The 25,820-nt window shown below is 45.9% G+C and overlaps 1 protein-coding gene and 1 long non-coding RNA gene across 2 annotated transcripts in view; one reads left to right on the forward strand and one right to left on the reverse strand.

Annotated features, from left to right (window-relative positions):
• Positions 1-16,620: 16,620 nt before the first annotated feature.
• On the reverse strand, positions 16,621-25,738 carry LOC124524456 (uncharacterized). The gene is made up of 3 exons (XR_006965243.1): positions 25,517-25,738; positions 18,569-18,776; positions 16,621-17,426 (listed from the first exon to the last, which is right to left on the reverse strand). It is a non-coding gene; the product is annotated as an uncharacterized LOC124524456 (long non-coding RNA).
• Positions 24,988-25,820, forward strand: part of HRH1 (histamine receptor H1) — a 79,511-nt gene continuing 78,678 nt past the window's right edge. Inside the window, exon 1 of the mRNA XM_047096735.1 lies at positions 24,988-25,078. The gene's annotated coding sequence lies outside the window, so the exon portion shown is untranslated. The remainder of the gene's footprint in view (positions 25,079-25,820) is intronic.

The following is a 25,820-nucleotide window of genomic DNA, read 5'->3' on the forward strand; positions in this document are numbered from 1 at the left end:
AGGGAAGAGCATGAGCAAAGGTCCTGCGGTGGAAGGGTGACTGGGGCGTCTATGCCACAGCAGACTGGCCTCTGGCTGGAGCGGAGTGAGGGCAGTGGATGAAATCAGAAGGTAACAGGAGGCTGGGTGGAGGCGATTGTATAGGTGTTTGAGATGAGGAGCCCTGGGAGGGTGCTGAGCAGAGGAGGGGCCCTCTCTGGCTTCTGTCTTGACAGATTCCTCTGGCTCAGTGCAGAGATGAGGCGTAGCAGGGCAGAGGTGGAGGCAGGGAGAGCAGAGAGGAGGCTCTGCATCAGCCCAGGTGAGAGACAGTGGAGGCTGGGACAGAGTGACAGGAGCAGAGGTGGTGACATGCGGTTGGATGTTGATTCTGTTTTGAAGGTAGAGCGACAGGCTCTTCTGATGGATTGGTTTGGGGGTCTGGGAGCAAAAGAACTTGTTAGTCTTGTCTGTTATCCTTCAGCAACTTATTCATGGCTGATGTGCACTCTTGCTAAGATGTAGTTTCGGGAAGGAGAAGCTACAATATCTACAAATTCCCTGTGAAGCTCTTCTGGGGGTTATTGTTGGTCAGGGGCAGGGGATAGAGCATAAGGGTAGTGTTGTGATTCTGCTTAAAAGTGATGTCTTTGTTTCTTAGAGTTATTTTCTGAAATGCTTGCAGTTGAAGCCATAAAAGGACTAGGATTTGCTGCCTAATAATATGGGAGTGGGCAAGGCTACAGAGGAAATGGGTTGCCACAAATTGGGAGTTACTGAAATTGGCTGGTGGCATGTGGGGTCAATTACACTATGCTCTCTACTTGTGTGTAGTTTTTAAAATTTTTTTTAACATTTATTTATTTTTGAGAAACAGAGTGAGACAAAGCGTGAGCAGGGGAGGGGCAGAGAGAGAAGGAGAAACAGAATCTGAAGCAGCCTCCAGGTTCTGAGCAAGTGTTCAGCACAGAGCCCAATGCAGAGCTCGAACCCACGAAACGTGAGATCATGACCTGAGCCGAAGTCAGTCACTTAACCAACTGAGTCACCCTGGCGCCCCTTTCGTTTTTCTAAAATGAAAGGTTTTTTAAGATCTATATTGTGGATCCTTGTGATGGAACTGTTCTGTATCCTGACTATGGTGGGGGGAGAGTCATATGAATCTACATGGAGGATAAATTTGCAAAGAACCAATTCTACACACACACACACACACACATTAATGAATGCATCTAAAACTGAATAGTCGGAAGATTGTATCAATGTCAACATCCTGTCAATATCAATATTAGGCTATCCTTGTGAAAGGTGTTGCCATGGAGAGAAATCCGGGGAAGAGTATAACAGACCTCTCCACAGTATTTCTTAAAGCTGCATGTAAATCTACAATTATCTCAAAAAATTTTTTAAAGTGCCCATAAAAGATTAGAGGAGAAATTAACAAGTGTTGGAGAGGTTGTGGAGAAATTGGAATGCTTGTAGATTGTTAATAGGAATGTGAAATAGTGCAGATGCTGTGGAAAACAGTAAGGTAATTCCTCAAAAAATTACACAGAGAATTACTATATGATCTAGCAACTTCACTTTTGGGAATATACCCGAATGAATCAAAAACAAGGACTTACAGAGACACTTCTATACACATGTTCATGGCAGCATTATTCACAAAAGCCAAAAGGTGAAAACAATATATATCCATTGAATGGATAAATAAAATGTGGTAAATTCATACAATAAAATATTATTCAGCCTTAAAAAAGAAGGAAATTCTGACACATGCTATAATATGGATGGACGTTGACAACACTGTGGTAACTGAGATAAGCCAATCACAAAAGGGCAAATATTGTATGATTCCACCTCTATGAGGTCCCTAGAGGAGTCAAGTTCATAGAGACAACAAGTAGAATGGTGAGTGCCAGGGGCTGTAGGGTGGGGAATGGGGAATTCATGTTTAATGGGGACAGAGTTTCAGTCGGGGAAGATAAAGAGTTCTGGAGATGGATGGTGGTGATGGTTGCACAACAGTGTGAACATAATGCCACTGAAATGTACACTTAAAAATGGTTGAAATGGCGAATTTTGTGTTACGTATTTTATAACAATTTAAAAAAGAGATGAGAGGAAAGCACGTTCATTGATGTTTCAAAAAAGGTAAAAATGGGTTATAATCAGATGTCAACAGATTCCCTCATTCTCTGACTAGAATGACATAATCAAAGGCAGAGGGAGCCATTGACAGATGCTTCTATGTGTCCTATGTTTCCATTAAAATGCCATCATGGGGCGCCTGGGTGGCGCAGTCGGTTAAGCGTCCGACTTCAGCCAGGTCACGATCTCGCGGTCCGTGAGTTCGAGCCCCGCGTCGGGCTCTGGGCTGATGGCTCAGAGCTTGGAGCCTGTTTCCGACTCTGTGTCTCCCTCTCTCTCTGCCCCTCCCCCGTTCATGCTCTGTCTCTCTCTGTCCCAAAAATAAATAAACGTTGAAAAAAAAATTTTTTTTAAATGCCATCAAAAGAATCCCAGGCAGTGCTCTTCCAGACAGTGGTGACATTCCCCAATATGGGAGTCACTAAAACAGTGAGAAATCAACCACCAAATGACCAACCAACATCTGTGTGCCAGCCATACAAGAGGGGTCACCAGACTCTGATAACATATATTGGAGGCCCAAGCAACTGGTTAACTCCTACATATCCTTCAGATCCTAGCTCCAATGTCCCTTTGTCAAGGAAGTCTTCCCTGATTCCCTGGGATAGATGGTGCATCTCTATTTCAAGATCACTACGTATCCCAGTTTGCCCAAGATAGTCCCAGTTTATGACACTTGTCCAGGCATAGTTATTAACAGCACTCACTTTCACTTACAGAAGGGTCCAGATTTAGTTGGTAAATCAAATGGTCATCCACCCATTGCAGACCTTTCTAGCATCCCTTAATTGTGACTAGTTCACTGTGTAATGTTGTCTCTTCAGCTGTGGTGTAAAAGCTCCCAGAGAGCAGGGACATGCCTGCCTTGTTCACTGCCAAAGTCTCACTGTCTCTCTGCTTATTAGGAGCTCGGTAATACTGATTGGATGACTGAATGTTTCTACTGCTTTGTAAGTGTCTGTGGTGGCCGTGGAGCTGCCCCTATAACACTCCCTGAGAAGGGGCACCTGGGTGGCTGAATCGGTTAAGCATCTGACTCTTGGTTCCACTTAGATGATTTCACAGTTCGTGAGTTTGAGTCCTGCATCCGACTCTGCACTGACAATCCAGAACCTGCTGGAAATTCTCTCTCTTTCTCTCTCAAAATAAATAAATAATCTTAAAAAATATTTTAAAAATATTTTAAAAATTTAAAAGGACTCCCTGCTAGGAAGAGTGTAGTTGGCTGACTGCCTCCAGCGGCTGCCCCAGGTGGCTCCAGGGCATGGTGGTGGTACGAGAGCTTGGTCTTCCCTCCCAGTGGAGACCCTACAGTCAGCCAGTCTTTGCCCTGGGGCTCTCCATCGGCCTGGCCTCAGCTTTCTCAGTGCCACTGAAAGTCCAGGGCCTCTTCCTACTCAGCTTTCACGGGTGTCCGACTTGCACTTGGACGTGAGGCTCTTCTGTCTCCTTCTGTTCCTCCTCCCCTTTATTATTCCTCACAAGCAGCTCCCTGCAAGGTCCTCTGCACACCTCTTGTCTTGGGGTCTGCTTCTCAGGGGACCTGGACTAGTGTTCCGTCACCATAAGACCATGAGGTGGTAACATAGGTCCGATTCTCTTCTCATGAAAACACACCCCCACCTCCTCTGGAAGGAGAGGAGCCGCTGCCCGGCCCGCTCTCTCATTGCTCTTGTTCTGGCCAGAGCTGTTTTGCTTCCACAGATTTTTCTTTGCCATTTTCCACTTATTCTTCACCAATTAGCTCAAGAAAATGTCTCCATCCCTCTCCCTCCCTCCCTCTCTCTTTCTTTCTCTTTTTCTCTCTGGGTCTCAACCTTTGAGAGTTTCTCTCCAACTCTGACTTTAACTCCCTCTTTCAAACATTGGCTTTATGCACATGAGTTTCTCCCGTGACATAAGCTAAATCAAAACGAGTAAGAGTAAGATAAGAAGACCTGTACAACTTGCGAGGGCCTTGACAGTGTCCAGACATTGTCATCAGCATCTCCACAAATGTCTCGTCTCCTCTAATTAAATCCGCCTTTCTCCAGCTGCAATATTCAAGATCAATTAAACAGATAAGGGGCATTGATTCAATGGCTCTAGCTCCAGCAGCACACAAGCTTGGCTGCACATTAGAATCCCCTGGAAGCTTCTTAAAAACAGCAATGCCCGGGCCCCACTGCCAAAGGATTAAAATGCTGATGCCCGGGCCCCACTCCAGAAGGTTCAGATTTGATTGTTTGGAGGTGCATCCTGGGCCTCAGCTTCCCGAGGGATTGGATTGTGCAGTCGGGGTTAGGTACCACTGATACAAGAAGTTTCCCATGTGGGTTAGTTAATTCTGTCTGGTGGGTGCTGCTGTCTCATTTTGCAGGTGACGACACTGAGGCTCTGAGTCTTGGAGAGTCTGAGAGGCTCTGAGACTTGAAGGAGAATCCAAATGCTCTGATCTTTTGCTGGGCAGAGGGAGCATCAAACAGAGACAGGAGAAGGGCCAGCAACCTCCCTCTTTTCTCCCCCCAGTCTATCTCCACCCAAGCAATTCACCAGCTGTCATTTATGGTGTCATTCTCTACTGTAAGACTGGAGGCCCTGTTGTTATAAGAGTTTTTCTTATGCTAACATCCTGTAACAGTTATTTATCTGATTACTGCCACCTCAGGGGTCAGAGTCTTATTGTCATGGATTTGACTATAGAGCCCAGCACTGTGCTTGGCCAAAAGTAAATGCTTTAAAATTTTTGAAAGATTATTTGGACATATGTTGAATGGGATGAATGGATAGACAGACAGATGGACAGACGTGAATGGATCATGATAAGCAGATATACGGACTTGAATGAATGAATGGGCAGTAGATTGGATGGATGGATGAATGGATGGATGGACGGTTAGATGGGTAAATGATTGCAAGAATAAATTTGTCTATAGCCTGCCTTGTGTCACAAAGGATTTGAGATGCTCAAAAAGATTCAAGATACTTATAATAAAATTGAAAAGTGGAATTTTAGTGCAGTCTCTGTACCTGGCTTCACTCTAGGCATTAGAACGCATCTGTGAACAAGAGACAAAGATTCTTCCCCTTGTGACCCTTATATTTTGGCAGCATGAAACAGACAATAAACAATAAACATAACAAATGAATAAATTATATGGAGTATGTTAGACGGCTAAGAGCTATTGGTGAGAGAAAAGAGCAGGGAAAGAGAGACTGGAAAAGCCAAAGAGGGGACACCATTCTCAACAGGGAGAGGAGGGAAGGACTCATGGAGAAAAGCAAAGACCTCTGAGCAAAGACCGAAATGAGATGAGGAAGGGAGCCCTGCAGGGACCTAGGGGGAGAGCATCCCAGGTGGGGGAGAGGGCCTGTGCAAAGGTTTTGAGTGGGAGTGTGCCTCTCTGTTTGAGGGATATCAGAGGCCAAGCACCTGGAGCAAAGTCAGTGGACGGGAGAGTAGGGGATCAGAGGTCACAGAGTGGCCAGATCACATAAGGCCTTGTTCATGATGGTGAGAACTTTGGTGTTTTTGTTGAGTGATGTGAGAGCCACAGGAGGGTGTTGAGCAGAGGAGGGATGTGACCTGGCTTAGATTTTAAAAGGATCCTTTGGGTCACTCTTTTAAATCAGTAGACCACCGGAGGTTGGACTCAAAGCAGCATGAGCAATGAGAGGGGCGCCTGGGTGACTCAGTGGGTTGAGCATCCAGCTTCACCTCAGGTCATGATCTCACTGTTCTTGGGTTCAAGCCCCATGTCCGGTTCTGTGCTGACAGCTCGGAGCATGGAGCCTGCTTCGGATTCTGTGTCTCCGTCTCTCTCTGCCCCTCCCCTGCTCATGCTCTGTCTCTGTCTCTCTTTCAAAAAGTAAATAAACATTAAAAAAAAAAGAAAGGGCAATGAGAAGTCAGCCAGCTAAGAGGGGATGGGGGCTCACACCAGAGCGGGGGCAGCAGAAGCGATGAGAGGTGGTTAGAGCGTGGGTATCTTCTGAGGTGAATCCAGCAGGAGCTCATGGCAGTTTGGGTATGGGTGTGAGAGGAATAGAGGAATCAGCTTTGCTGCTGGCAGCTTTGGCCTGAGTAACTGCAAGAAAGCAGTGGCCACCAATCTAAATGGGGACAGTTGGGGTCAGGCCAGGATTTGGGGAGGGGCACAATCAGGAGCTCAGTTTTGGACACGAGAGGTTTCGATGTGCACTGGGCATCCAGTGGAGATGTCAAACAGGCAGTCGAAATTCAAGAGAGGTCTAGGCTGCAGACATAAACGTGGAGTCACACGCACACACACATAAATGGTATTTAAAGTGCTCACGTTGGGTGAGGTTAACAAGACAGTGATACAAAGAGAAGAGCCTCGAGGACCAAGCTTGGTGTCATCCCAGCATCAAGAGGCTGTGGAGAAAAGAAAACCAGTGAAGGAGAAGGGGAGACCAGTGAGGTAGGGGGATGAGTGGGAGAGCACAGGGTCCTAGAAATCCGATGAGAGAAGGGAGCAGTCACCTGTGCCAACCCATGTAAGAGACAGAACTGAGGATTGGGCATGGATTTTGCCGTGAGGAGGCCACTGGCCATCTTCACTAAAGGTGCACCCGTGGTGCAGCAGGAGTGGCCGCCTGATTGGGATGGGTTTATGAATAAGGGGAGGGAGGCATTGGAAGGACTGAGGATGGACAGTTCCTTTGAGGAGTTTTGCCACAAAGGAGAGTGGTAGCTTGTTACTTGGAGGTCCCCAGTGACCTTGTCTCCTGGTATTGGAGTCCTTGTATAGTCCCTTCCCCTGGATCTAGGCTGTCCCTGTGGCTTTACCCAACAAAATGTGACAGAAGCCACACTGTGCCATTTCTAGGCCTAAACCTTAAGACGGCCTGGAAGCTTCTGCCCTGCTGGACCCCAGGCAGCGTGCTGTAAGAAGCCCACGCCACACGGCAGGCCACATGGAGGAGAGAATGGCCATGTGCTCAACAGGCCAAACCAAGCTCCAGCCAGCGGCTGGCACCAACCACAGGCCTTCTAAGATCTCAGCCCAGTGGAGCCTCTAGAAGGCTACAGCCCCAGCTACCACATGTCACAGGTGAGCTGCCTGGCAGAGCCCTGTCAATCCACAGCACGGAGAGATAATAAAATAATCGTGATTGTTCAAAAAGCATTAAGTTAGGGGTGAATGGCTACACAGCAATAACTAGCCCAAACAGGGAGACACATAGGAGTAGTTAGGGGGGAAGAGGAGTCAAGATTTTTTCTTAATGGTGATGGCATCACGATTTTTTTTATTGAGTTATAATTGACATACAATATCATATTCATTTCAAGTGTACAAGACAGTGCTTCGATATTATTATATATTACAAAATGATCACCATTATAGACCTAGCTACCATCTGTCACCATACAAAGTCATTACAATATTATTGGCTATATTCCCTATGCTCTACATGACATCCCTGTGACTTATTTATTTAATAAGTAGAATTTTGTACCTCTTAATCCCCTTCACCCGTTTCACCCCTCCTTCTGCCCCCTACCCTCTGGCCACCATCTGTTTGTTCTCTGTGCCTATGAGTCTGTTCCGGTCTTGTTTTGTTTTGTTTTTTTGTTTGTTTTGTTTTGTTTGTTCTCTTTCTTAGGTCCCACATTTAAGTGAAAGCGTACTGTATTTGTCTTTCACCATCTGACTTATTTCACTGAGTATAGTCCCACTTGTTTATTTTTGCTTTTGTTTCTCTTATGTGTGGAGAGAGATCCAAAGAATGTTGCTAAGACTGATGTCAAAGAGATTACTGCATATGTTTTCTTGCAGGAATTTCATGGTTTTGGGTGTTACATTCAAGTCCTTAGTCCATTAAAAAAATTTTTTTAATGTTTATTTATTTCTGAGAGACAGAGACAGAGCATGAGTGAGGGAGGGGCAGAGAGAGAGAGGGAGACACAGAATCTGAAGCAGGCTCCAGGCTGCAAGCTGTCAGCACAGAACCCAGTGCGGGGCTCAAACTCACAAACTGCAAGATCACGACCTGAGCCAAAGTTGGACACTTAACCGACTGAGCCACCCAGGCGCCCCAAGCCCTTAGTCCATTTTGAGTTTATTTTTGTAGACGGTGTAAGATAGTGATTCAGTTTCACTCTTGTGCATGTAGCTGCCCAGATTTTTGTTGTTGTTTTAAAGATGGGAGAAATAATGACATGTTTGTATGCTGATGAGAATGATCCAGAAGAGGTTAAAAATGATGCTGTGGGAAAAGAGAGCAGATGAAGGGGGATGGGGTCCAGGGCACAAGAAGAGGTACACGAGCTCATGGGCAGTTCACCTGTGGCAGCAAGTAGGAAGCCTGAGCACGTGGGTGGAGACGCTGGTAGGGTGGGCAGTGCATGGTGGGTGTGTGAACATTCTGACTGCTTTGATTTTGTCAGTGAATAGGAAGTGGAGAGTGTGGGCGGTGGGGGTTGGGGGGAGGCACTAAGGGTGTAGGGGAGCGGAGGAGTGAAACGGTAGTCTAACAGAGCTGGAGAGCCAATGGATAGACAGGTACAGCCCAATTGCCAGGCAGTACCAAGGGCTCTCTTGACGTTCAAGGTCACGAATTTTGAAGTGAGCACAGAGTGGTTGTCCAGCTGCTGCTGCGTGGGGGGTGGACACAGCATTGGCTGAGAGTGGACATGACCAGAGCTGTGGCTCTGCCAAGCGAGTACGGAAAACACAAATAATAAATGAAGAAAAGCAATTCAGTGGGGAGAGCAATTCAGATCAAAAGCTCAAGACGGTGGGGTGGGGGGGGTGCAAAATTAGAAAGCCAGACCCTGGAAGGGTGGGGAAGGGAGGGAGGGAGGGAGGAAGGGAGGAAAGAGAGAGAGAAAATAAAGTAGTATGATCCTGTTTTAGATTGGTATTGTTAGGCAACTGCACCTGAGTGGGGATGAGGTTCAGGTCCGGTAAGGAACACACCTGGACAAGGAGTGAGATGGACAGCTGAAGCCCCTGCCCCAGCCAATCCCCTCCTCACCACAGTCCCCACCCTGCCCCAAGACAAATTGTCTCCTTTCGAATTTGGTTCCAGTTCTATTTGCTGTAGGATGGAACTTCCTGTTTCCCTCCCTCCCTAGACTTCCCCTTCCCAGCTCATTAGGGACTGTACCCCAAGAGGCTTCTCTTCCCAGAACATCCTTAATAGCCAAATCCAGTGGGGAGAAGCATTTCCAGCAGGGCAGCAGGAAAACCAGCTTTTGGCTTCCAGTCTGGGAAAGTAAGGTGGCCAGCCACACGCAGCCTGGACCTAGTGACCTCTCCCTGGAGGCACATCTCAGAATTCTGGGAGGAGAACCGGATCTCGTCAGAAGATGGGGCCCCCTCGCTCTCCCACAGCTTTCTGTGTATCCTCAGAGGGGTCAGCGGCTCTCCTGGTTCTCGGCGGTCACTTGTTAAAAAAATACAGATGACAGGGCCCCTACCAGAAACCGGCAGTAAGATCCAGGGATCCTTATTTCGCACAAGTTCTCCTAGTGATCCTAAGCCACAGCCAAGGTCAAAAACTACCAATCTGTCTCTTTGGGCCTCGGTTTCCCCATCTGTTATAAAAGTTAACCGAAGAGTCTAGAGGTGCTTTCCAGGCACACACGTGGTTTGAGCTCCACAACAGCCCAGAGGGTGTCATTATTTCCAGTTGTGAGGTGGGAAGAAGGGGGGTTTAATAGAGGCAAAGGGATGAGGGATGGGCCACGGAATCTCTGAGGGTTTTTTCAGTGTTGGGGTTTGAGGAATCTGGGAGGGTCTGGGTGGGCTGGCGGAATCTGCCTCCCAATACCTAGGGCTGACTCAGGCTCTCACACACCCCAGAGGTTCAGGTGAGTCCTATGAGCACCAGGTGGGGCCGGTGCGTCCAAGGACAAGCACGTCACTGCACATGCGTAAGTGAGGTTCCCTCCCCTCCCCCACACCCTTTCTCTTCCTCACACACCCCCCCCCCAGCTCCTCCCTGACCTGTTGCTGCCCAACCCATGACGTATTTTGGAACTCTCCACTGCCATCTCTTTACTCTTTCCTATGTCGGAGTGAGTGATTTCTGCCCAGCGTGGAGACGAGGTGAGTTGGAAAATTGGGAAAAGGTTCAGTCTGGCTGAGTCACTTCAAGGAGGAGGGTGGAGAGAGCAGTCTGAGCCAAATGCCACTGCTTCCGTGTGCGTCTTCCGTCTTGACAGTAGACATTGAGAAGTGGTTGGCGAGGGGAGCCCCATGACGGCATTCTCAGTTAAGAAAAGTCACTCTGCTCCCGTGCTGATGGAAGGGAGAATGTACTGGAAGAAGCAAGCTGGGAGGTCTACATATAATTATGGAGCTGTTGAAATCCTTCAGGTAACCCTGGCCTAGACCAGGGAGTGGGAGGAGGAGAAAGGACAGGAGGTGACCACTACAGGGGCAGATGATTAGCCTGAGGGGGTACTGGTTTTTGGCTTGAGAGTCTGAATGATTGTAGGTATTGTTCACTGAGAAGGGGAACACAAGAGGGAGGGGAACATGTTATCTTCAGAATTATGCACTGAGTCCCCCTGGCACGTGGGACTTTGTAAAGGTACTGAAGTGCTAACATGTCCTCTTGGGTGAGATGTCTGGGAGACCGTTTCTGTCTTCATGGTGGGAGAGTGTCTGGTGTTCTGGCACTGAGGTTAAGGTCCCTATCAGCCCCACAAGAGCCCTCCCCGCCAGAGAATGGGAAGAAATATTTTCAAATCATATATGTGATATGGGTCTAGTATCTAGATTCTATATAGAATTCTCACAAATCACTACTTAAAAGCAAGCAATTCAACTAAAACATGGACAAGGTATCTGAATAGACATTTTTCCACAGAAGCTATACAAATGGCTAATAAGCATATGAAAAGATGCTCAATATCGTTAGTCATTAGGGAAATGCAAATCAAAATCACAATGAGGTATCATTTCACACCCACTAGGACAGCTATATAAAAAACAAGACAAGTGTTGGCAAGGCTATGGAGACTTTGGAACCCTACAACATCGCTGATGGGAGTGGAAAATAGTGCAGCTGTTCTGGAAAGCAGCTTGGTGGCTCTCCAAAAGTTAGGCATAGAATTACTATATGACCCAGCAGTTCCATTCCCACATGTGTATGCAAGAAAACAAAATACATATATTCACGCAAAAACTTGTACAAGAATGTTCATAGCAGTGTTATTCATAACAGCCCAAAAGAAGTAACAACCCAGTGCCCATCAACTGATGAAAGGATACAGAAAAATGTGGAATATCCATACAGTAGAATATTATTCAGCCATAAAAAGGAAGGAAGTCCCACTATAGCATAGGTAAACTCTGAAAGCATCATGCTAAGTGAAAGAAGATGGTCACATTAGACAACATGTGGTAGAGTGGATTCCATATATATGAAAGTGCAGAAATCTATAGAGACAGAAAGTGGATTAGTGGTTGCCAAGGAATGAGGGAAGGGGGAATCAGGAGATATGGAATTATTTTGGGGGGTAATGGTAGGTAGTGGCAATGGTTGCAAAATATTGTGAATATACTAAAACCACCCAAGAAGCAAAATAAGCCCTTCTTCCTGCTGTAGGCACTGTGGTTGGCCTTGGCCCCAGCTCCAAGATCTCTCACTCTGCATAACCCTTTGGCTGCAATTCTATCTAACACTCAAATTCTTCAGCCAAGCCTCTTCCACATACCCAGACTTGCTCAATCTTTCCATTCCAACTATGCTCCCTTTTTGCCTTCACATCCCCAGGAGCCTCCCAGGGGCTCACCCCACCCCATTAGCCCTCCATGCCCCTTCCTCTCCACCAGGCCACCTCCCCATTTCACAATCCGGCTCCCTGCTCACCTCTTCCTGGAACCTCCCCTAGAGGGTCCCCCAGTGGCCTCCCATCAGCCCTTTGCATTTGTAAAGACACCAAATTGCCAAGTCTTAACCTGGGCTCTGCCACTGAAAGCCTCTGTGACTCTTTGAGAATCATATAACCTTTTCTGGGCCTCACTGTCCCCATCTGTAAAATGTACATTGCCATGTGTCTTAGTCTGCTCAGACTTCCATGAAATACCCTGAACTGGGTGGCTTAAACAACATAAATTTGTTTTCTCACCATTCTGGAGGCTGGAAGTCTGAGATCAGGGTGCTAGCATGGTCGGGTTCTGGTGACAGCTCTCTTCCTGGCATATAGATAAGCCACCTTCTTGCTGTCTTCACATGGCCTTTTCTCTGTGTTTGTGCATAGAAAGAAGGACAGAGAGGGAGGAAGAGAAAGAGAAAAGGGGAAGGAAGAGGAAGAAGAGGAGAAGAAGGAGAAAGGAGGGAGGGAGGGAGAGATGGAGAGAGAGAAGGGAGGGAGAAAGAAAGGGAGAGAGACAAAGTTCTCCTTGGTGTCTCTTCTTATAAGGCCACTAACCCCATCATGAGGCCCCACCGTCAAGACCTCATCTAACCCACATTACCTCCCAAAAGCCCCACCTCCAAGGGGTTAGGGTTTCAACAAACAAATTTGGTTCAGAGAGGGGAGACACAAACATTCAGTCCATAAATCCGTGCTTATTTGCTGAGTGAGAATCCATGGAATTCTGTAGGTTTAAGGCTTTATGCAACACGCCAGGCCCTTGTGAAGTGTTATTATTTTTCATCAATCCCATATAAGCATGTGTGTGTTTCTTGGCAAGTGAATACCATATGCCCTTCATAAGCATATGACCTCCAGTCTGGTGCTCAAGGGCAGGGGATGTGTCTGCTGCTTTTGAATGTTCTCTTAAACTATGAGAAACTACCAGGAGCCAGAATCCAAAATTCTTCTCTCCCTCCTGGGATCCTAGAGCCCTATTGCCTTGGGTCATACATATTTGAGTTTCTGACTCTCAGGCCTGACCATCAGGTTCTTAAGTGCAGGGGCTCTGCAGGGAGACACTTCACCACCCTACACCTCAGTTTTTTTGTCTGTAAAACAAGGATAAGAGTACCCATCTCACAGCATTCCTGGGAGAGTTAAATGAAAAACCACATTGTAAGCTCTCAATAAATGTCAGTGATAAAGATGAATATGATGTATTGGTTACCTATTGCTGCATAATAAATCACCCCGACACTTAGTGACTTGAAACATCAATAATCATGTGTTCTCTCTCGTGGTTTTAGTGGATGAAGAATTCAGGAGTATCTTGGATGGGCAGTTCTATCCCCAGGTTCATCATGAGGCTGAGGCTTTAGTCATCTGCAGCCTTGACGGGGCTAAAGGATCCAGTTCCAAGTGGCTTACTCACATGTCCCCAAATTGGTGCTGGCTGTTGGGGTGGGTGGGTGGGGGCCTTGGTTCATCTCCATATGGGCCTTCCCACAGAACTCCTTGAGTGTCCTTATAACATGGTAGCTGGCTTACCCAGTGAACCATCCAAGAATCCAAGGAGGAAGCTACAATACCTTTTATGATCTAGATTCAGAAGTCACATGCTGTCACTCCTGCAAGACTCTATGGGTCAATGCAGGCCAACCCTAATTTAATATGGGCTATGCACAAACATAAATACCAGGAGATGAATGTCATTGGACCCATCTTGAAGACCCAACTACCACAGATGATGAGAGTATATTCTTTCATGTGAGATCAGGTGTCCAACAACTAGAAAGTAGCATAGCCAGGATTTGAATTCAAGTCTGTCTAGCTCAGACTACAAGATCTTAACCACTACCCTTTGTTAACATCCGTTTTCTTCATGCAAACAATCACATGCTCATTCAGCAAACCTTATCTAAGTACCCACTGTACTATGAGTGCACTAGATGTTGGCAATGCCCCTGTTCTCAAGGAGACCCAGTCTAGAGGGGGTGTGGATGGCAGAGCTGGATCCAGCTCCAAGTCCTATGGCTTCTCATTCGCTGTTCTTTCTGTTCTGGGATACTTGCATCAGAGGGGAAAATGACTGAAGCCTCACAACTCTTTTGGCAGAAAGAGGTGGAGGGGAATTACAGAAAATGAACTGAATGTGAAACCAGGAGTTCTGGGTCTAGGTCTTTGACACTGATTTGTAGGATGCCTTTTTGATAAGTCCCCTCCCCTCTCTGGGCTCAATTCCAGAATTGCCTGTAAGGAACTTACGTGTGCAAATAGTTCATTCAGTGTCATTTATCAAGCACATACTATGGACCATATACTGGTCTCAGTGCTGGGAACACAGCGAGGAACAAGATAGAGTCCCTGCCTTCCAGCTCCTCACATTCCAATGTAGGCTGAGAGACAATAAACAAACCAACAAAGAAAAAGACCACTTGGGAAAGCCATGAGAACCATAAAGGGTGAAGTGATAGGCAGGGGGGCGCTACTTTATCTAAGGAAGGCTTCTCCAAAGGGTGGGAACTGAGTACAGACTGAATGATGGTGAAGTGACCATGGAAAGATTATGGGGGGTGGGAGAGAGGATGAGGGTCCCAGGCAGAGGGACCATCGAGTGCAGAGGCCCCAGGACAAGAGATTGCTGTGTTTGCCTGCATCAAGGAGACTAGAGTGGCTGAAGGATAGTGAGCCCAGGGAGGAGGGCAGCAGATGAGGACACAGGGGTGCAAGGGTAGATGATGGGGACACTTGCAGACCTCAGAGAGATGTGTGCACTGCATTTTAAGTGGGGTAGAAAGCCTTTGGACGATTTTCAATAGAATGATCTAATATGTATCAAAAGGGCGCTCTACCTATTGTGTGGGAGTGGGTTGCTTGTCTCTCTAATATATTCTTTAACAAGTTTTTATTAACTTTTTTATTGTGGTAAAATATACACAACATAAAATTTAGCATTTTAGTCACTTTTAAGTGTACAATTTAGTGGCGTTAAATACATATACAATGTTGTGCAATCATCACCACTACCCATTTCTAGAACTTTTACATCGTCCCTAACAGAAACTCTACACCTACATTAAGTGTTTCAGGGGAGCCTATAGTCATGTGAAATCTTTCAGCTAAAAGTGACAAAAAGCCCAACTCAAGTAGAATTACCCCAAGAAGAGAAGCCGTTGTTTCACAAAAGTGAAAAGTATAGGTTAGTCTTCAGGCATGACTGGATCTAGGAGTCCAAGCAATATAATCAGGAAAAGGGCTCTCTTTCTTTTGGCTCTGTTTACTCAAGTTCTGGCTTTATTCTCAGGCAGGCTTTCCCTTCTTGGTGGCAAAGAGGGCTGTCAGCATCACCAGACTTCCATTTCACCAGCTCAGCAACCCCAGGAGAAAAGACAGGATTGTTTCCCAAGAATTCCAGGAAAATTTCCAGGGCTAACTCTCATTGGATCAATCTGGGTCATGTGCCAATCCCTGAACCAATCACTGCATTCCACCAGAGAGCTCAAACATGCTGATTGGTCAGGGTCACATGTCCTACAGCTGAGAAGTGGAGTCACCCCCACTTTAGGTGCACAGCTGGAGGTTAGGAAGGAACTCAGTTTTTGCAGGAAAAGCAGGGTTCTGTCACAAGAGAAAGGGGAAAACAGGAGCTGGACAGGCAAAACAACATCAGGCCAACCACTACAACACTTAAAGATGTTACCTCCTCCGATCTTTTTCTCAGCAAATGGCTCCACCCTAGCATGAAAGGCAAAATCCTGACAGTCTCCATAACTATTTCCCCTTCCCCCCAGTATTACCAGTTGCCAAAACGTTTTTCCTCAAACCCTGGAAGCTCTTCTCTCAACCCCAATCCCTTTTACCCCTGCCAGAACTCAGACCACATAGCCCCAGCTCTTGGATTATTGCAACCCCCTCTATACCACTGTCCTCCCTTCCTCCTTAGAGAGCTTTTCTAAAGTCCAAATCTGACCACAACTTTTTCAGGACCTTCTTTGAGCTCCCCTTCAGCTTATAAGGCTCAGTCAGGTCTGACTGCTGCATGCATCTGCAGGCTCATCCCCCCCCCCAACACCCCCACCCCAGTCAAATTCTCTTGGAATTCACCCAGTGCCTTTGCATGCTGTTCCTTGTGCCTGGAATGCCCTTATTGACATCTTCTGCTTCACCTTCAGTTCAAATCTTTTGAAGTTCAGTTGAGCCATCACTTGTCCCAGGAAGGCTTCCTTGGGAACTTCTGCATCCCCACAACCACCCCACACACAGTGTAGTTAATACCTCTCCTGGGTTCCCACAGAGTGCTATGTGCTTACCTCTTCATAGCGCTGAGGGTAGCATATTACTTTTGAAATAGTAGCCTGTGTGTTTTTTAACTAAAATGAAATTTTAAAAACTGAGGTATGATTTACATATAGTAAAATGTACAAACACTGAAATTTTTATCTATACGCTTGCCTGTGCTGTATCTCTCTCTCTCTCTCAAAAATAAATAAACATTAAATTTTTTTTTTTTAAAAAACAGGGCACCTGAGTGGCTCAGTGAGTTAAGCATCCGACTTTGGCTCAGGTCATGATCTTATAGTTCGTGGGTTCAAGCCCTCCATCGGGCTCTGTGCTGACAGCTCAGAGCCTGGAGCCTGCTTCAGATTTCTGTGTCTCCCTCTCTCTCTCTGCCCTTCCCCGGCTTATGCTCGCTCTCTGTCTCTCTATCAAAAAGAAATAAACATTTTTTAAAAACTTAAAAATTTTACCTTTGTATACACCTGTGTCACCATCCCAAAGATCAAAGTGTAGAATTGTTCTAACACCTGCTTCCATTGCCCCTTCTAGGTTAAAAACAGTCCTGTTCTCCCCTTCTCCTCCAGAGGTCACCACTTGTAAAACCATAGATTGGTTTTGCCAGTTACTGAATTTCACATAAGTAGAATTATATAATATTCACCTTTTTTTTTTTTTTTGCATTTGGTTTCTCTTATTCAACATAATGATTTTTTTCTTCTGTGTTGTTGTGGGCAGCAATCATTCATCCACTTTGATTACTGTGTGGTATCCCATACTATGGATTTACCACACTGTTTATTCAAACTCCTATTTGAGTAGATAGTTAGGTTGTCTCCGGCTTGGACTATTATGAATAAAGCTGTTAAGATTTACGTACAGTTTTTGTGGACATGTTTTCATTTCTCTCGGAGACATACCTATGAGTGGAATTTCTGGACCTCAAGCCGATCTTTGTTTATTAAAGTTGCCAAGCAGTTTTCCAAAGTACCTGTACCATTTTGCATCTCCGCCAGGTGTGTATGAGAGTTCCAGGGGCTCCACATCCTGGCCAACACTTGATGTTGTCACTTGTCTTGAGCTTAGCTGTTCTGATGGCGGACGTGGGGGAAGCTCCTTGGGTTGTTTTTCATTCTTGCTAATTTCTGTTACCCGGAAGTCTTATCTTAAGATATTGTCTCAAGGCTACTTCCCTTTTCTGGCTCTGCCAAAATAAAATAAAAAATAAAAAAATAAAACAAAACAAAATCTTTTCTTAGCTTTTGAGTTTCTAAAGTCTAGGATCGTGACAGCAACAGGAAAAGGTTGTTGTATACTGATGACATGATGAATATGGGAAAATGCAGGGTATTGAGGAGCAAGGCTCCCCTCCCTGAAACTAGATAAGAGCTTCCAGATGTAAAAATGTGTTAAGGAAACCTAACTCAGAATTGAAGTAGGGAAGCCATGGTAGAAGCTTGTGTAGCACAGCAGGAAGAAGAAAGCTTTCCTCTGGATGGGCAAAGGAGGGTGCCCTTGCCTGTAGCCCAGGAGAGGCCCCCACTTCTTCAAACTCTCATTTTCCTCCAATGAACTTGGGTTCAAAACACCCCCACCCAACTCCATTTTTTTCCTTTATAAAGAACACTCTCCTCCTTTGTTCTGGAGATTTGCTTATGGTCCCTTACAGTTCGCTTGTCCTGAATTACAATTCCTCTGCTATTTCTGAATGAACTGGATTTGGCTGGCTGAATCACTTACCTTTTTCTTTTAAAAGGTTGACACAGACAAGAGTAGGAGAGAGAGCTGGAGCAGCAGCAAAGGGAGAGATGGGTGGTAAGAGCTCCTGAGGAAAGAGACACTTGAACCTGCCCCTTCTCTGGACATATCCGAGCTTGGAGTAAAGCCCTAGAATCTCCAGATAACTTCAAAGAAATTGAACATAGAAAAGCCTATGCTTACAGACAAATGGCTGTGTTTGGCTGGGCTGAAGAACCTCAAATGTCTAGCAGAGTTCTCTGTACCCCAGGGGCCATGGGAGCTGAGCAATGGGTCCTGTGCATTTGGAAGGACCCAGGAGCAGCTGAGAGAGGAAATGAGACTTAGGGACAAGAGATAACTTAGCAGTGCCCCGTGCAGGTGGTGACCTCTCCTCGGACAGGAACAAAGATGTCTTAACAGATGCCAGAGTGGATAAGTGATGACACACCCCAGATGTCCCCGCAGCAGTCCTCGAACTGACCTACTATCCCCAGAGAAATAGGAAAAACCTAACTTACCCGAGATTAAGGATTTCTACCCGAAATGGGCGATCAGAGCAGAGACTGAGCTCACCTAATAAAAACTAAAGTTACCTTTCTTGCTCACCTGAGTTCATGAACTGAAATTGGACCACTGTTGTACTTTTCACACTGTATTATATTTGTCTCTTTATTTTCCTTTCCTCTTCTTGAGACTAAGCAGCTGGAGGTCAGGAATAAGGTCTGATTTGTCCTGGAATCAGCAACCTTCTGTGCCAGGACCTGGCACACAGTAGAGGCTCAGTGAAGATTTGTCAAATGCTGATTGTAAGCTCCTTGAGGGAAGGGAAGAGGAAGAGAGCTAAATAGTTGAGCACGTCCTCTGTATAAAGCCCTGTGCCATATTGTACACATTGGCCACCCTATGAGGTTAGACTATGATTACCTCATTTTACAGATAAGCCTATAACAGCCAACATTTACTGAGTACTCACCATGTGCTAGGCATTGCTCTTAGCATTTTTCTTTTTTTTAAAAATTTTTTTTTTCAACGTTTATTTATTTTTGGGACAGAGAGAGACAGAGCATGAACGGGGGAGGGGCAGAGAGAGAGGGAGACACAGAATCGGAAACAGGCTCCAGGCTCCGAGCCATCAGCCCAGAGCCCGACGCGGGGCTCGAACTCACGGACCGCGAGATCGTGACCTGGCTGAAGTCGGACGCTTAACCGACTGCGCCACCCAGGCGCCCCTCTTAGCATTTTTCATATTAACTCATGTTCTCCTCCCAACTTCCTCTACAACCCAATGAGGTTAATACCACTATTATCCTCATATTATAGACAGGGAAACTGAGGCATAGAGCAATGAAGTGACTTGCTAGAAGTTGTGATAGGATTTGAGTCCAGGCTGATTGATTCCAACACATATGCGCCCATCTCCAGCCCGTTCCATTACCCATTTCCAGCATGGCATTACCCATTTCCACCGGCCGGCATGAGCCCGGTGCTCATGCTCCCTGCATGGTATGCCTGAAATCCTCTTCCTTCTTAATCCCTGCCCATCCTACTGGTGAACTCTTCACACCTTTTACACCTCCTCTGACTTCCTTGATGCTCAAGAGTAGAAATATGCATTCCAACCTCCCTTTACTCCTTTGTTCCCATAGCACTTTATTTTTGGGATTTGTGTGAGTTAGGATTAGTTTATCTGTATGAAAGAGAAGATCCAAAATAACAGGGTGATAAGCAAAATAAGTTTCTTTTTCATGTAAAAGAAGTATGGAGATAGACAGTGCAAGATGGATAAAGTCACATGACCACACCTTGCTGCAAGGGAGGCTGGGAAATCCAATCTTGTAGTTTGATATTGAAAGAATGGTTGTTAAGAGGCAAAGCACAGTCTCTACCACGTCACTGCTTTAGCATTTACCACATCATCCCTGGGATGGTGTCTTCAGATATCTTTCTGCACAGCTAGATTATCTTGAGGGCAGATTGTTGTCATCTTCACTCTCTTATCCCAAAGTCAAGCACATGTGGAGATGCTTGAGATAGAGGAATAAGTGACTAGGTGTTATTTCTTTCGATGCCCCAGGGGCCCATAACATGGTTCTCTGCTCACAGTAAGCCTCCAATAATTGTTCAACTGAAATGAATTTAAATGTTCTCGGCCTTAGTGTCCACATTTTTAAAATGGGTACAAATGACTTCAAAACTCACTCCTAGATTAGACATGGTCAGAGTCCACTGTATAAACTTTGAAAAATACCAGCTAAACATTAAAAAATGAAAACTTAGCCAGAGATAGATGCTGTATGTAGCTTTCAGTCTTCCAGTATTTCTTCTGACTAAACACATATACATGTTCTGCATATGAATAGAATCCCACGGTGCATACATTTCATAACTAGCCATTTTCACTTAAATAACGTATGACCCAACTTCTGTTTCTGCTCAAGACAAACTAGCTTGCAGAGAGCAATTCTCTCAATAAACAACTCGAAATCCTGGCTAGAACTGTCAAAAAGAACATGAAAATCTGTTAGAAGGCATCAGAGAGCTCTCCAGGAAGCCAAGACCTGAAGAATCAAGATCCCAGAATGAAAAGAAACACATAGAGGTGAGCCCAGTCTTCTGTGTGACTTCCCCCAGGCCTTTGCCAATTCCTAGGTAACTAGATGGGGAGACAGAAGCTGAGAAATGTAGAAGCAGTCATATGGGGCTGGAGGGGCAAAAAGAGTTTATGCTGAACCCATTTCTAGGCCATATGTGTTCTCCTGGAGTATATATGAATGTCCATTGGAGTTCACAGACATTTTCCATACGTAGAGTTTTTGGTCTCTGCAGTTTTTGGTTTGCAGCTTTACTGCCACTGCCAGGCTTAAGCTCCCCATTCGTCTCCACGCATCCTAGCCAGAGAGAGAGAAAGAGAGAGACAGAGAGAGACAGAGAGAGAGACAGAGAGAGAAAGGCAGATAGGTCAATTTAATCTCACTTCTGGTTTGGGATCTTTCGATGAATGAAAGTGCTTTTCTAAAAGGAAACCAAACACAGATCCTTTTATAACAGTTATTTGGGCATTTTCCCTAATTACCAAAGTAATACAAATTTACTAAAGAAATATTAGGTAATACAGATAAATAAACACCAAAAGCACCTATCAATTTTCCTCTCCTTCCCACTATGCCTAATGCAACTACTTTAGGGTTTTTTTTTATACACAAATAGGTATATTTTTTCACAAAGTGAGTTTATACATACCTAGTCTTTTGTAACTTGCCCTTTTAACTTTACACAGCATAACCCATTTTCACGTAATTCCATAGTCTCTAATATTACCTTAACAGTTGTAGAATGGTCCATTCTTTCGATATACCATAATTTATGTAACCAGTTCCCTATAGTTAGATATTTGGATTATTTTCCATCTTCTCCTATTGTGTGCAACACTGCAATGAACATCTTTATGTATATCTTCGTGATATCTAAATGATTATTTGCTCAGGAAAAACAGGGTACGGAAAAATAGACCGAACTTTTTATTTATTTTTATTTATTTTTAATATAATTTATTGTCAAATTGGCTTACATACAACGCCCAGTGCTCATCCCAACAAATGCCCTCTTCAATGCGCAACACCCATTTCCCCTCTCTCCACCCCCCATCCACCCTCAGTTTGTTCTCTGTATTTAAGAGTCTCTTGTGGTTTGCCTCCCTCTCTCTCTGTAATTATTTTTCCCCCTCCCCTTCCCCCATGGTCTTCTGTTAAGTTTCTCAAGTTCCACATATGAGTGAAAACATATATCTATCCTTCTCTGACTGACTTATTTCACTCATAGACTGAACTGTCTTAAATGTTTATTTAATTTTGGGAGAGAGAGGCAGAGAGAGAGGGGGACAGAATCCCACACAAACTCTACACTGTCAGCGCAGAGCCTGATGTGGGGCTCGAACTCATGAATCATGAGATCACGACCTGAACCGAAATCAAGAGTTGGTGCTCAACCGAGTCACCCAGTCACCCCTAGACCGAACATTTTTAAAGTCCTCAACATTTGCTTCCAAAGTGCCCTCCAGGAAGCCTGTATCAGTTCCCACTCCACCAGCAGTGTGCACTCCTAACCTATGTGCTTTACTTAAGTGGGGAGGGAAGGGGTAGGTCTTATTCCAGCTTGACATATGCCATTCTTGCTCACTTTCCTTTAAAAAGATAAGCTTCACGGTGTGCCAGTCTAACGACATTTATAATGGAGAAGTCACACTAACTGCCCAAGGCCAGAAACTCTGGAACTGCATCTGGGCCAAGTTGAAAGGGTCAACTGCGATAACTCTAAATAACATGCTCGATACTTGGCCATGAAGAACTAACATCTGTTCTCACAAACTGAACCAGAAGTATAACAAGAGAAGGGCCATCTTGCCTTCTTTGGGCAGCTATCTGAAAAATGACCAGTTGGAGCTCTCAGCACCCAGAGTGCAGAGTCCCCAGAGGAAATGGCTGAGTTCATGTGATGGGTGTGGGGAGCTGGACTGAGCACTCTTCCCAGGTCCCCTGGGCCATAGCTTGTTGCACAGTCTGGGAGTCCAACATAAGTGGCATTCGTTTCCTCTGGGTCTTAAAGGCTTTGTGATTTCTAGTGTCCCTGTGCAAATGCAAAGAAAACTCCTTTGGTTAGTAAGCGATATAACACTTTTCAGCTGTTACTTTAACTGGGATTTGTTTCAGTTCAAGGGACATGGGTTCTATGACTGGGTTCTGTGGCTGCCCAGCACCAATGCCCCAATGCCCCATTATCCTGCTAAGAGCACCCTAATTTGCTTTTAGGGAACCATCCCCCACACAATCCTAGTCCTTATAACTTTGGAGGGGCTGACCCCACTCCCTGACTCTAGCTATAGATATGTAACTCAGGCTTAGCCAATCAGAGCAATTGTGATAGGTTCAGGGCTGGACATGTGACCCAATCCAGGCTAATGGGGGTCAACCCTGGGATTTTTGCTGGAAGTTTTAAGGTAGTGATCTCTTTGCTTTGAGGTGGCTTAATTGGCCATTTCTGCTTTCCTGTGGAAAAACTCAGCCTGCTAATAAAACAGACACAAAAGAAAACAGTCAAGACATAGAGGTAAACAGATTCATGACAACTTCCTTTGAGCTTCTGGCACAGACTATGTCTGAATCTAAAATGTCTTCTTAAAATTTTCAGTTCAGAACTCTTTTTTGGCTGAACCTGGTTATAATTGGGTTTATGTTACCTGCAACCAAAAGAATCACCACTAAAACCCTGGGTATGACACAAGTATTGTTATTCTCATGTAACAGACGAGGTCACTGAGGCTCAGAGAAGCAAAGTAAGCACTGAACTAACAAGTGGTAGAACAGATACTTTTCATTTACCCCTTCTTAATCCATACCTCTAATCTCTACTCAGGGGCTCAACGAGTCCCCCTTTTCTAGCTCTCTTCCACCAAGGACAGAAGTATGAACAGGCTCATGGAGCCAGACTGATCTAGGTTCCAGACCTGGTTCAGCATCTTCTTAACTGTCCGCTCTTGGAATGACTTGCTAGCTGTATATGCTGAACTAGTTTCTTCCCCGATTTGTGCCTCAGTTTTCTCATCTGCAAAATAGGAAGTTAACAATATCTTCCTCACAGAATTGTTGCGAGGAGTAGGTATATCAGATTATGTCTAATGATCTGAGAGCCTGGCACATGGTAAATATGAGAAAGGGCTTACTATTATTTTTCTTCTGCTGCCTGTATGTTATTAGTAAGTTGGTTACCCACCTCCGTCTCACACACCCAGGATGTGGCCTAAGTTATGATCTATCAGTTCCAAATGCTGCAGCAAAACAAACAACACACACCCTGCCCGCCAGGGGCTTCAAATAATGTCTGACCTGCTCTTTCTAAAATGCTGATGTTTCTAAAAGTGGTGATCACTATGGGCTTAGTAGGCCTAACACCAGCCTGGGAAGTGAAACTTTGGAGAGGAATTTCAAGTAAGCAGACTTTTGCTGAATTGCAGAAAGGAGAGGGAATGGAAGTGGACCCAGACTTTTCCAAGCTCCCCCCAACCTCTTACTTCTGTCAGCCCCACAGCTGTAGGGGATAGACTGCATTTCCCTTAGAGTTTGTAACAGTTGCTACCCCAAGTGCTAACTCAATTCCTAAAGGGGCATTAGTCTGGTAGAGTATAAAATATGCGAGCCCTGGAGACTCACCAGGGAATGGAGGGGGGCTAACTGTGGATTCAGAGTGAGTTCTGGTTGAGGGGTATGCTAATGAATAGAAGTCTGGTTAGAGGAACAAAGGGGGAGTCCCTTGTCTCTCTGATTCATGAAGGTCAGAACTGGTACCCAGGGTGGTGACATGGCTTGTCAGCTATCTTGAACCCAAAGTCTCCTATCTCTGGGCATCACCATCAACGCTTTAATCCCTACCTTGCAGACAGGCTCAATGGTCTATGAACTACCATTTATGGAGTACTTGCTAAGTCTCTTATGTAAATGACCTCATAGGACTTTCCAGCAGTCCCAGGGAGATGAAGATTACAGCCCAGTAACTGTGACCTTGGACTTTGTAACCAGGTTGCATAGAGTGGATTCCACACTAGCTGTGTGACCTTGAGCATGTTACTTAACCTCTCTGTACCTCAGTTTTCTCCTCTGTGAAATAGGAATAATAACAATTCTTACTTATTCAGGGTGTCATGAGGATTAAATGAGTAAGCACCTGTAGCTCTTAGAAGAGTACTGGGCACTATGACAGCTGTTTTTATTAACTCTCATTTTGCACATGTGGACCCTGAGGCCAGAAAGAGAGATCATTAACATACCACACACAGCTTGTGAAGCTGGGTCTCAAACTAGCTTTAAGTGATCCCACAACTACTGAGTGGAATTGCCTTCTACTCAGAGGAAGCTGGGGGGGGGGAACCCCCACCATGCCCCCAACCCACATCCTACCCCCCCCAACACACAGTTCCTTTCTTCTCTCCCTCTGAACTTGGGTGTCTCTTCTGAAGTGTTGAGATAAGATCTGAGGCCATAACTGCTTAGAGGTTCAAAAGTGTTCCCGGTACTGAGGAAAGAAAACTTTGCCACTCCTCCCCAGTTTTGGAACTGAAGGCAGCCGGTAAGAATTCTCAGGCTCCCAGAGTCACGGGGCAGAGGCTCCGGGGGACCTGTAGAAGAACCACCCTCCACCCCCGCCCTTGCAGTCTCCCATGGTCCCAACTCTAGGTTCAATCTAGCACAGGATGCCAATGGAAACATCTTCATTTTGAAACTTGAGCTCATCTGGAGGGGCTAAGGAGAAATAGATGAGGGGTGTGGCGTTCTAGACCTTGGGGGGGGGGTGTCTCTCTAGTTCGCCATGAAACCTCTAGGGTGGCGTCTCTGTCAATCTTACAGTTTCTGCATCTGTCTGGCTCTGTCCATCTGTTTCTATTTTGGCCTCTCCAGCAGGAATAAGTGGAGGTGGGGGCATCACTAGATGTCTGTCGTTCAGTCATTGACTTTGCCAAACATCATCTCTCTGACTTTCTAGCTCTGCTTCTTTGTCTGGACTTACCTATTTCCGCCCGTCCGCCCGCCCTCAGGTGAGTGTGGGCGGTGGGGCGTTCTCGCCAGGGTTCTGACCCTTCCGTCACCCTTCTCTCCAAACCCGAGGAGCTGTCACGCTGCGCGGAGCCCGAGGCCGGGGTGCGCGGCAGGAGGCGGGAGAAGGTGTCCGAACCGAGCCACAGGCGCCCCCTCGCGCCCCCTCCCGGCGTGGGGGCGGCCCTGGGAGCGCGGAGCCGGAGGCGGGGGCGCCTCAGGCCCGCGGGCCCGGGTCTCCGCCTCCCTACCCGGCTGGCACCCCCTCGGCGCGCCTC

The sequence above is a fragment of the Lynx rufus genome, unplaced genomic scaffold (assembly GCF_022079265.1).
Source record: "Lynx rufus isolate CCGP_SWC_20201006 ecotype Redwood Valley unplaced genomic scaffold, mLynRuf1.p SCAF_4, whole genome shotgun sequence".
Taxonomy (NCBI): Eukaryota; Metazoa; Chordata; class Mammalia; order Carnivora; family Felidae; genus Lynx; species Lynx rufus.